A 12536-nucleotide genomic window follows, 5' to 3' on the forward strand; every position below is an offset into this window, starting at 1 on the left:
GTTCAATTTCAGGTCAAGGCAATGCCTAGGTTACGGGTTCTGTCCCCAGCTGGGGCACTTAAGGGAAGCAACCAATCGATGTTTCTCTTTCACATTGATGTTTATCTCCCTCTGTTTCTCTCCTTTCCCCCTCTCTAAAAAACTTATATTAAATTAAAAAAACTCAAACTCCTCTCAGACCCCTTCCTATTTGCCTTTAGATATTTGCAGATATTGTAAAAATCAGGACATTAGAAGTACAATTGTCCTGCATTCAAGAAGAAAAATGAAAGAAAAAGAAAAAAAATTCATGTACTAAAAACTTGACTTGGTAACTGTCAGATGGGAAGCTTCAAAATGTGGCCCGACAGAAATGTGTGCTAAACGCCACTTATGGCCAGGGTCCTACCAAACCACGGCCATCCCTCGGGAAATGATAATCTAAGGTTATAAGGGCTATTATCAGGAGTGTGCCAAAGGGAAAAAATGAGCTAAATAAACCAGACATTGATGGGATTAAAAACAAAATGTCAGTCCAGCACTAACAAAAGCTGTATGACCAAGATGACCAAAAGCCAAGATGACCCTCTGATGACCCCTCAAAATTAAAGGGCCTCAAACAAGTCTTTTCTGTTTATCCCACTAGGAAGAAATTTGAAAGACTAGAAGGGCACTGAAAAACATGACCAGCAATAACTTGATTTAAGTCAGGCTGGTTAAATCAAGTTAAACATGGACAACAGGGCCAGGGTCCCCTGGCTTGACCCCCACTAGGGACTCAAAACATTTTCCCCAAGAATGGGTAGATCAAGAGGCAGAAAGAGAAATTTCCAGAACTCAAAAAGGGAATTCCTGAACTGTGGTACCAAAACTGCCATCCTGACTCAGGCTACAATTACATTAAAGTGTAGGATGGAAATGTAGGATGCGAAGATTATCAAAATTGGAATGTTTAAACAGGATTTATGTTTACAAAAAAAGTCATGTCAACTTTAAATGGTTGCATCTCTTTTACCTGATTATATTGTGGAAATAAAAATGTTCTCACTGGGGAAGTGGGACATGAGCCTGTCAGTTCTTTATTTTGACTATCAGAGGGAAACACTAGCAGGTAGTAATCTTTGCACACTCTTGGGTCCCTGGAAAAGGTTAATATCAGAAATATTTACTGTTGGTCCCAGCTAAAACTTGATGAGATATTTGAAAGGATTTAATAATTTTTTGATCAGAAATTAGGCCAAATTGGAAATGAATGTCAGAGCCTGGGAAGAAATGTACCCAGAAGGAAAGAAACATCCCAACAATGGGTGGATGAATTTGTCAGTCCTTTGACACCATTTGGGTGGCAACTCAACTTGAGGTACTATATTAAAAACAACAGTCCCTGTTGTACTAATGAAGCCTTTACGGGAACAGAGGTATGGCTCCAGAAATAATTCAAAGCCCACCAACTCTTTTTACTTTCTCTTAACCTCTCCTAGTCCTCTCAAAAGGCTCATAAATACTGGATTATGAAACCAAAGTCTTTCTAGGAGAAGCTTGCCTTTCTCTCCCTGTGCCTTTGAGAAGTAGTGTAACTTCCCTGTGTCTGGTCTGCTCCAAGAACTCTTATCTGTGTCATCTTTTAAAATGCAAGCTTCAAGGAGACAATTCTTATTAAGAGAAAAAAAAATCTTAGCCATCTAAGTGGATCAATTTAATTTATTCCAGCTACTTTTTTCTAAATTAGTGAACTTTAATGTATGGTACCTGTCTCATGGTTAAAAGACTTGTGTGTATGTCTGTGTATGTACATGTATGTTATGTGGTATTTTTGGCCTCCAAATGATTGTATTGATGTATTTTTTAAAAAGATTTAATTGGCTTAAATAAAAAACGCTTATATTAGAATTCTCAGAAATATAACAGAAACTAAATACTTTTCAGAATCACACAGTCTGGAAAATATTTGATATTAAAGCTGGTTTGAGTTTGGTTCATTAAATAAGCATAATTTTAGAATCATCAGAATTAAAATAACACTTTTATTCTATCTGGGTTTATTAGTGAAATACGTTCATCTTATCTCTTGAAAAATTTGTGAGCAAGAAAAGTAACTTAGTATGATAAAATTTTCATCAGTACTCTAAACGTGTTAGAAACAAGTAAATAAGATAAATGTAAGCAGGGTAAAGGCTTCTTTTTAGGTCAACTTTTAGTGATACCACATTTTGCCACGTATAACGCGCACCCATGTTTTTGTGTGTATTATAACGGAATTGTTATACCCATTATTATATCTATGGTATGTAATCATTATACACATATATCATGTGCATCCTTATTTTTCCCTCAAAAAATTGGCAAAAAGTGCACATTATACATGGCAAAAATATGGTAATTATATTGTTATACATAAAAATGGTTTCCTAGGTTCTGGTCAAGGTGGCAGAGTAAGTTAACACAGTATTTGCATCTTCCCGTGACCACTTCAAAACTACAACTAAACTATGGAACAATCATCATTGGAAACCATCTGAGGTCTAGCTGAAGAGAAGTCTTACAACTAAGGATATAAAGAAGAAGCCACACTGAGACTGGTGGGAAGGGTGGAGATACAGAACAGCAAGTCCCACACTCATGTGAGGCAGTTAAACATTGTGAGGGATATCTCAGTTAAGGTGGTCCCACCTGAAGAGCAAGGAGTCCCAGCCCCACAGCAGCCTCCCCAGCCCATTCTTCCATGCAGGGAAAAGAAGTTCCCACAACTTCTAGCTGTGAAAACAAGCAGAGATTGGGGCTGAGTAAGACAGAGGGCTTCTGGAGTTCCAGCTGTTCTATTCAAAAGGCCCACACCCAGATGTACTCAAACTCACTCACTTTAAGGTCCCATGCTGGGTGGCAGCTCAAAAAGCACCAGGGACATAAGGGACCAACTGAATTGTCTGGCTTCAGGAAGAGGGTTTGAATGGCAGATTTCTCCCAAAATGAAGTGCTGGCAGAAGCCATTGTTGTTGGGTTTTTTGCTGAGCCCTCCCCCTGCAGGTGCAGGTGGGCATCATATCTGAGTCTCCATCAACCTGGCTAACACTGTTGACTCCCCACTGGTGATTTTCTAACACCCTGCTCCCCCAACTTGCAGGCCCACTCAAGCAGCTTCTAGTGGCATATCCATACAAATGGCCTGTCTTGGCTCATGCTTTAGACTTTCCAAAAATCTCTCAAAGGTCCACAAAATCCAAACAAGCAGCATCTGGCTTCAGCATGCCCCATAGCTGTTGCTGAACGACACCAGGCTCAATACTGGCAACAACTGGCCTCAGTGCAAAGCTTGGCTTTTCCCAGGCACCTCCAAGCTGAACACAAGTGGCAATCATCTGCAGATCATTTTGCAGCTCATGCTGGGTGGTCCCAGGCAGGACACAGGCAGGGGCTGACCCTAGCCTATATTTTCAGGAGGCTCCAGAGCCAGGATATAAAATATATAGCTTCAGACCATGCAGAAGTACCACCCAACCACCTCCAAAAATAACTTGGGGCAGGGACCATACTCATCAGGTACCAGAGACCCACTGCAGCAAGTCCTACTCTGTGGGGTGAGTCCCAGCACACCAGCAGCTTTTCTGTTGTAGTCACAGCTTCTCTTTGCTGTCTGGGGGTCAATCCCTCCCATCGAAGTATCAACAGAAACCGAGGTTCAACTACAGCAAGAGCATGCACGCAGCCCACACAGAAGACACACCTGGAAGAGTAAGACTATACTCAAGTGACCAGGTAGTCTGTGCCACAAAACATCTACTACATAAGGACACTCTACCAAGGCCAGGAGACGTAGCGCTCTACCTAATACATAGAAACAAACACAGGGAGACAGCCAGAATGAGTTGACAAAGAAACATGTCCCAAATGAGTGAACAGTAACTCCGAAAAATAACTAAACAAATTGGAGACAACCAGTCTACCAGATGCAGAGTTCAAAATGTTAGTTATTCCCTGAAATCTATATAATTTTTTAACCAATGTCACTGCAATAAATTGAATTAAAAATAAAATAATTAATTAATTTTTTAAAAACCCGCTTGTTATAAGGATATTCAAAGACTGTAGGTGAAGAATAGATCAACACAGTGACACTTCAAGAAAGAGGTAGGAAATATAAAATGGAGAGGTAGAAAACATACAAAAGGACCATTCAGAAGAAATAATACAATAACTGAAATTAAGAGTACATTAAAATAAATCAACAGATTAGATGAAGCAGAGGATCAAATCAGCAATTTGGAATATAAGGTAGTACAAAACAACCAATCAAAACACCAAAAAGAAAAAATAATCCCCCCAAAATAGATAGTTTAAGAACCTCTAGGACAACTTCAAGCATACCAACATTTGCATCATGGGGATGCCAGAAGGAGAAGAGAGAGAGCAATGAATTGAAAATTTATTTGAAAAAATAATGACAGAAAACTTCCTAACTTGGTAAAGGAGGTAGACACACAAGTGCAGGAAGCACAGAGAATCCTAAACAAGATGAACCCAGAGGTCTACATCAAGAAACATCATAGTAAAAATGCCAAAGGTTAAAAACAAAGAGAGAATCTCAAAAGCAATGAGAGAAAAGCAATTACTTACCTACACTCATATAAGACTTCTAGCTGATTTCTCAAAAGGAACTTTTTAAGCCAGAAAGCATTGGAACAAAATATTTGAAGTGATGAAAAGCAAGGACCTACAATCAAGATTACCCAGCAAATCTATCATTCAGAATTGAGTCCTGGCTGGTGTGACTCAGTGGATTGAATGCCGGCCTGCAAGCCAAGTGGTCACCAGTTTGATTCCCAGTCAGGCCATATGCCTGGACTGTGAGCTGGGTCCCCAGTGGGGGGGTGTGCAAGAGGGGACCACACATTGATGTTTCTCTCCCTCTCCTTCTCCTTCCCTTCCCCTCTCTCCAAAAAGGAAGATATGTAAAAGAGTCTTCCTAAAAAAGAAGAAAAATATCAAAAATATGAATAATGAAATGGAAATATATACATATTTATCAACAGTTACTTTAAATGCAAATGGATTCAATGTTTTAATCAAGATACAGGATGCCTGAATGGATAAGAAAAGAAGACCCATACATACCTTGTCTACAAGAAACTTACTTTAGATCAAGAGAAATACATAGACTAAGGGTAAAGGAATGGAAAAAATAGTTCATGGAAACAAAAAAAGCTGGGGTAGCATTACTTATACCAAACAAAGTAGACTTTAAAACACAACCTATGACAAGAGACAAAGAAGAACCCAGCAATTCCATTTCTGGGTATTTATCCAAAGAAACCCGAAACACTAATTTGAAAAGACATGCATCCCTATATTCATTGCAGCATTATTTACAAGAGCCAAGATAAGGAGGCAACCTAAGTGTCCATCAGAAGACAAATGGATAAACATGTGATACCTATATACAATGAAATATTTCTCAACCATACAAAAACATGAAATCTTGCCATTTGAGACAACATGGATGGACCTAGAGGATATTGAACTAAGTAAAATAAGTCAGAGAAAGACAAATACCATACAATTCACTTATATGTGAAATCTAAAAAACGAAATAACAAAAACTGAAACAAACTCATAGATACAGAGAGCAAAATGGTTGTCAGATTGGAGGGGTGTTGGGATGGTAGGTAAAAAGAGTGACGGGATTAAGTACAGATCGGTAGTTACTAAATAGTCATGGGGATATAAGGCATAGCATAAGGAATAGAGACAATAAAATTGTAATAACTATGTATCTTGCCAGATTGGTACTAGATTTGTCAGGACGATCACTGTGTAAGTTATATAAATGTGTAATCACTGGATTGTATACCCAAAACTAGTATAATATAGCATATCAGCTGTAATTGAAAAATAACAAATTATTTAAAAATTTAGTTTCCTAAATCTGTTTGGTAACTTGAAACTTTAAAGTTCTGCTAGATAAATTATGAATATCCATAGAATATCTGAACCATTTCTAAATAAGATAAAATAATGAAACATTAACTACAGAACATAGGTTTAACTTCTTTCTGCTTCTTATTATAGATAAAGGTATTCGTCTATTCATAAACACATCTTATTATAGAGAAAGGTATTTGTCTATTAGTAATCAAGTCTTGTGTGGTATGAGAAAATATGTATTTCTAGAAATTATGATAGTGAACAGTGAAATACTTCCTCTCCTGATGGCCTTCATGCTGCTAGCTTCTGCTAAAAATATGTTAATTAACTAAAGGAATTCTGCTGGAGGCTTGAGCAGCCCCTTTCTCAGGAAGAGTGGGGAAATCTCCATAAAGGAACCCCTGCATAACTGGACTGAGATCACCAGGGGGTCAACGGAACAACCAGGAACAAAGCGATTTAGAAATTTCCTGCTTTTCCTTGGATCCCTTTTCAGGCCTGACTTTTTTGCCTCACCCACCTTCTCTTCCCTTGATACATAAGATGCCTGAATTTTGAGCTCTCTTAAGATAGACTTAAGAATCAGTTCCTCCATCTTCTTGAGCTGGGCCTTCTCAGTCAATAAACCTTTCCTTACTCCAAACTCTGATGTATTGATGTTGGTCTTTCTTTTGCAGTATCTGGCACAGCAACCTATACCTGTAACAATATGCATCTTTATTTTTCACAAATACATCCGCGAATACAACCAGGAGGTTGCCTTTAATTTTCAATTAGAAAAAAAAGTCTTAATTATCTTTTACTTTCAATTACAGTTGACATACATTACTGTATTAGTTTCAAGTGTACATCCCAGTGATTAGACATTATATAACTTAATAAGCGGTCATCCCAATAAATCTTACCCATCTGGCAATATTCCCTGTGCTGTACTTTACATCCCCATGACCATTCTGTAACAACCAATTTGTACTTCTTAATCCCCTTACCTTTTCTGCCCATTCCCCAAACCCTCCCCATCTGGCAGCCATAAAACATTATCTGGATCTATGATTCTGGATCTAGCTTCATAATGACTTACGATCTTATTTAATCAAAGTTCAAACCTGTTGATATATTTTGACAGACTTTCCAAAATTTAAATTATAAGTAGAATCTTGACCTGGGAATAATTTTGGGCTGTTCCAGAAAGTTCTTGGAACACCTCAAAATATTAGTTTTTTCCTTATAAAATATAAATATTAAACTAATTAGGCTTGTTTTGGCATACCTAAATTACATAGTAAGAATTATCAAATAAAAAATAACATTGAGCCTTCTTTATATTCTATTTGTGTATGTTATAAAGTTCTGGAAACAGTTGAAATTGCTGGGAATCGGAGATGTCCTGACGTCTGACTTTGATCAAAATTGAAGGACACACTGAAACAACTGAACCTGAGTATCAGATTGTGGCACGTATAAATGAAGTCCATTCTGTTTTTTCAAAAATTACCCCAGACATTTGTCATCCTAATGCCCTTATAACTTGTCAGCAGTCTGCTTGTGAATCAGAGAAATTAAGATGGGTAAACAATGGCTGTAAATTAATGAATAGTCAGGGTTATGGGAAACCCAAGATGGCTGCTTAGTGCTTCCTAGCTCCCTGGCTTTTTTTCAATTTTTGCAATTTTTCACCCACCTTAGTACATTTGGGCTGGACTTCATCTAACTGGTAGTTTGGGTTATGTTCTTGGTGTTATGTGTATGTTTTTTGTGAGTTGAAGCTTTCCCCTGCCACAGAGTGGGCGCACTCGTAATGACAAAGAAACTCAGAAAATGGTTCCTGCTTGGGGGATAACTTTTAAAAATCTCTAGTAATTAAGGCACACATTTCACTGAGTAAACCATACAGGCCCTTGATAGACAGCCTTGGAAACATTTTGGAATTATCACTGACCCTAACACCCTTAATTATCAGGCAACATGAAGAACACTAATGAGAAAACTAGATTCAAGCAGAACAAGTTCAATTACATAGGGCTGAACGAACAGATGAGAAAGGTTACAATTTTATGAGTTTTATTTGTTATATTGCTGATGTTTAAAATCTTCTGTTTTCCAGATTCACAGAATTTTTCTTCTATACACCTTTGTTAGTAGTATTAGAACATTTACTTTTCTCTCTCTCTCTAATTTATCCCTCCAAACTTTGAAAATTCTACATGAGTATTTATATTTTCATGGTAATACATTTGTTCACATAATTTCATTAAGAATCTGTTCTCTTTATAACAGGACACAATTGGAAAGTGGTTGTATTATAAGGCTTTGACCAGAATGTCATATTTGAGAGAGACAGGCATAGGCTCATATATAACCAGAAAGCTTTAAGGAATTAAGATTGACTTTGGAAGCCAATAAAAACACTTTGGAAAAGCAGGCACCTTGATTACAAGGTTTACAGCTGTCTTTCCAGGTAAGGAAAAAAGGTTCCTTCTGGAGGGATGCAAAGAAAGACCTCAGAATCCATTGGGGACCTTAAGATGAGGGGATTTAATCTCAAATCTATAGGTATTGCAAGCTAAGTCTAAAGATGCCTTATGAAAATTCCCAGCAAAGTAGAGCTAAAAGAGCTTATGTAATTACTGTTATTGCTGGATTTATACAAATAATAAGGCCAGTTTATTGAAACTAGACTATTTTGCAAATAGTCTTAATTTGGCAATCTTTGATAAAAATGAGGGTCATTTTAGAGAGAAAAATTGCCTTAATTGAAACTGTAATATATTTTTGTGGATATTAGATTACAGTGTTACTCATTGTCTCCTGAGATTTTTTTTTTTAATTTCTACCTTCAAACTGGACTGAATTCTAAATTTTTCTAGTTTTTGTAAATATTTTTCTACAGTCCTTCGAACCAACATTTTTATTTTCCCATCCACTGACTTGGAATCATTGAAGACTAAAATGCCCATTTTTTGCCTTCCATGCTTCCTAGAGAGGAGCCCATATGGCATTGTTGTGTGTTCCCGCGAAACTTAAAGAGAAACTTCCACGATGTCTAGAACCCTTGATGCCCTATAAATGAAGGAGGAGGATGGCCTCCAATTCCTTGCAGCAGGAACCCACTTAGGTGGCACCAATCCTGAGGTGGAAATGGAACAGTGCATCTACAGAGGGAAAACCCCACTGATGTCAGTGTCATATTGTCCAGGAACACTGGCCAGCGAGCTGTTGTGAACGTTGCTGCTGCCCCTGGAGCCACTCCCATGGCTGACCACTTCACTCCTGGAACCTTCACAAACCAGATCCAGGCAGCCTTCTGGAATGCGAGGCTTCTGGTGGCTACTTATCCCAGGGCTGAGCACCAGCCTCTCTCAGAGATGTCTTATGTTAGCCTGCCTGCAATTGCTCTGGGTAACGCAGACTCTCCTCTGTGCGGTGTGGCCATTACCTTCCCTTGCAAAAAGAAAGGGGATGAGTCAGTGGGTCTCATGTGGTGGATGCTGGCCCTGAAAGTTCTGCGCATGCGTGGTATCACTTCCTGTAAGCACTCAAGGGAGGTCATGCCTGATCTCTACTTTTACAGATATCCTGCAGAGAAAAACTGCTGAAAAGGCTGTGACCAAGGAGGAATTTCAGGGGGAGTGAAATGCTCCGGCTCCCAAGTTCACCGCTGCTCAGCCCGAGGTGGCTGACTGGCCCGAAGGCGTGCAGGTGCCCTCCGTGCCTATTCGGCAGTTCCCTACTGAAGCCTGGAGTGCTCGGCCCACTACTGGAGAGCGGTCTGCAGCCCCCACTGCTCAGGCCACTGACCGGGTAGGAACAACCACCCAGTGGTCCTAAGCCGTTCTTTCATAAACTATCAAACAAAATGGACACAAGGTAGATAGAAATAAACTATAAGGTAGATAGAGAAAGAAAGTCTCTAAAAAATAAAAATTAAAATAATAGACTGCCCATTTCCCAAGGCCACACAAGCTAAAGTGGGACAACCTGATGGAGACTTCAGAGAAATCACAACAGCTTATATATGGACAATCTTCGTGCCCGTAGCAGAGAAATCACCAGAGACTTTCAAACTGCAGACCAGGAGAATCTATTAGTCTGGAACTGCCAGCCTTTACTCTATCTGAAGAGGGCTTGAGACAGACATTCAGAAATCTTCTTGACAGTCTGCCTTCAAAACTCAGAAACCAGGTTATAGCCCACTCCAATGCTTAATCTTTGTTTTTCTTGTGTTCCTATAGAGATGCCTCTTATGAAATACCTCATTGCTTTCTTACACCCAAGTCTTACTTTGGCAGCCCACCTGCAATGAGACACAACTGTGCACTTGAACTGAACTTCTGCAAGAGTGAGCCTGGTTTAATGAGATATAGAGCTATCTACCACCCCAACTCTGGCATCTGAAACTTCCAGGGAAGTCATGGGGGTTCAAAATGAGCCACCGAACATGTGCTTCTGTAGTATACAAATTTTTTGAGCTAAAGGCAATTTAGCTTCAGATTCAAGAGAAACTTCTGCCCCTCTCTTTATCTAGAAGAACCTTAGTTAGGGGCCTTGCTCATACTAAGAGATAATCTTTTTGACCCACCTATATGGCAGAAAAAATATGTATTTACTAAACATCTTGTCTTCTTTTCATCATGCAATGACCTTTGAAGCTCCCAAGGTGCATTACCTCTTTAACTCAGAATGTCTTATATACCCCAACCCCCCTTGCTATCTCTGAACCCCTCCTGAATGTGGGGTCTCTGACTCTCTCATGTATGCAAGTTTCCCACACATGTGTATGTATTACATTTGGATATTTTCTCTTGCTAATTTGTCTCATGTCTATTTGATTATTCAGCCAGCCAGAAAAAGGCAGAGGAAAGTGTGTTCCTCTCTCACAACCCCATGTGTTTCATTCCAGGATACAAGACCCAGCTGTTTAAGGGATGGTCTATTCAATGTGTATTGAACACTTACCATTAGCAGCAAGCTTATAGTCAGTGTCATATTTATGGGTAGGTACAACACACTTTTCAGAAAATAGTGACTTAAGGGCCCTGATACAGTATTTCTGTCATATTTCTTAAAATACTATAATTGTGTGGGATTAATTATAAATATGGATTTAAATATTTAATGAAAGTTAGATCATATCTGTTTTTATAACTCACAGCCATAGTGAGCTGTTGATTATAACTAGATAACTAAATATTGGTGGGTTCTATTGAACAACAAGCAACTAATGCCCAGGATGCTTTACAGCATCCACACTTGGCTACTGGGCTGAAAAAGGGACAATTCTGCGGTTAAATAGGCAACTGGATACTAAAGAGTGTTTTGAGACATTCTAAGAAGACATCTTAACTCAAGTTCTGCAGTGTTCCCATTAGAAATCCTTTCCATGAAATAACCTTGAAATAACCATGCCTACTAAGGTCTCCATTAAAATGCAAATACCTTAGGTGTGTCAAGAATACCGAAGTGTAAATCAGCGTATTAAATATTGTGAAGGACAAGGGTAACATAAGAGCATTGTCCGGTTTGGGAGTGGAAGAGTTTGAAATGGAAGAGCAGAGAATACAGAAATGAAAAGTTCTAGAAAAAAGGAAATCTGCCTACTTCACAACTTTCGTTAGGGGTCATAAGTGTATTGGTGTGTTTTCTTTACCTTGTCTAGTCAAGGTCCCATAATTTTCCAAAATCTACATCCCCAAATTTAGACAAAAACATTGCATCAGAGAGTTGAAGAGCCAGAGTGCAGCGACACAAACAAATAATAGAAATTTTGGGACACAAGCCACTGACAAAAACAGCACCAAAATCATTAAGTAACCCAGAATATTTGCTTACCTTTCCTGTTTGCTTACGTTCCTATGACCTGCCTTTTCTAGCAATAGCTCTCTGCTAAGAGCAGTTTTTCTTTGACTGTATAAAAGAATATGATGAAGTCTAAGAATATGACTGCTGTCTAGGAGAATATTTCCAGTTGTGAGTCTGAATGTGTTCAATTAATTTCCAAAGATCGTTTTCTTTCATGGAGATATGCTTGGGATTTCAAGATTCAAAGCTGTGTGCCTTAAGCCTCCTCTTCAAACTGAGCATGCTTCTCTAATTTTTCTCATCACACAGAGTGTGCACAGAGTGGAGAGCTCACTGGGACCTGTGTCTAATCACAGCCCACGGTTCCGCAGGAGGGATCTTCTGAGCCAAGATCGAAAGGTAAACTGTGCATGTCCTCACGAACACCACTGTGGATAATGGCTTACGTTTAATCACCTCGAGTGCAGCATCTCTTTCTCTCTGATAACTTCTGTTTTACTTTCTTCTTTAGTGATCAAAACAGAGCAAAGAAAAACTTAAAATCATTTTCTCCTAGTACTTTGGTGTTAGAACTACATTTCTAAACTTTTCCCATGCTGTTTCCTGAAGGTAGATAAACCTTTAGAAATATAAATCTTACCTGAAACCAATATAACGCTCTATGTCAACTACAGCTCAATAAAAATTAAATTATGTTTTATTATTAAAAAGAAATATAAATCTTATAAAATCTGACAGGGTCAAATTTATGGTCAGGTCTCACATACAGCCTAATGCTTTCTATTTCATAGGGTCATAGTACAGATGAAATTATATAGCATATTTGACTACATTTGTAC

General features: G+C 38.6%; 1 protein-coding gene and 1 pseudogene across 5 annotated transcripts in view; one reads left to right on the plus strand and one right to left on the minus strand.

Moving 5' to 3' along the window:
• The window catches only part of LOC128780553 (uncharacterized), a 38132-nt gene that overhangs the window by 24649 nt on the left and 947 nt on the right, over nucleotides 1-12536 (minus strand). The window lies entirely within an intron of this gene.
• LOC112303987 (small ribosomal subunit protein uS2 pseudogene) lies at nucleotides 8938-9726 on the plus strand (annotated as a pseudogene).

This window comes from Desmodus rotundus, chromosome 3 (genome assembly GCF_022682495.2).
Source record: "Desmodus rotundus isolate HL8 chromosome 3, HLdesRot8A.1, whole genome shotgun sequence".
NCBI classification, from domain to species: Eukaryota; Metazoa; Chordata; class Mammalia; order Chiroptera; family Phyllostomidae; genus Desmodus; species Desmodus rotundus.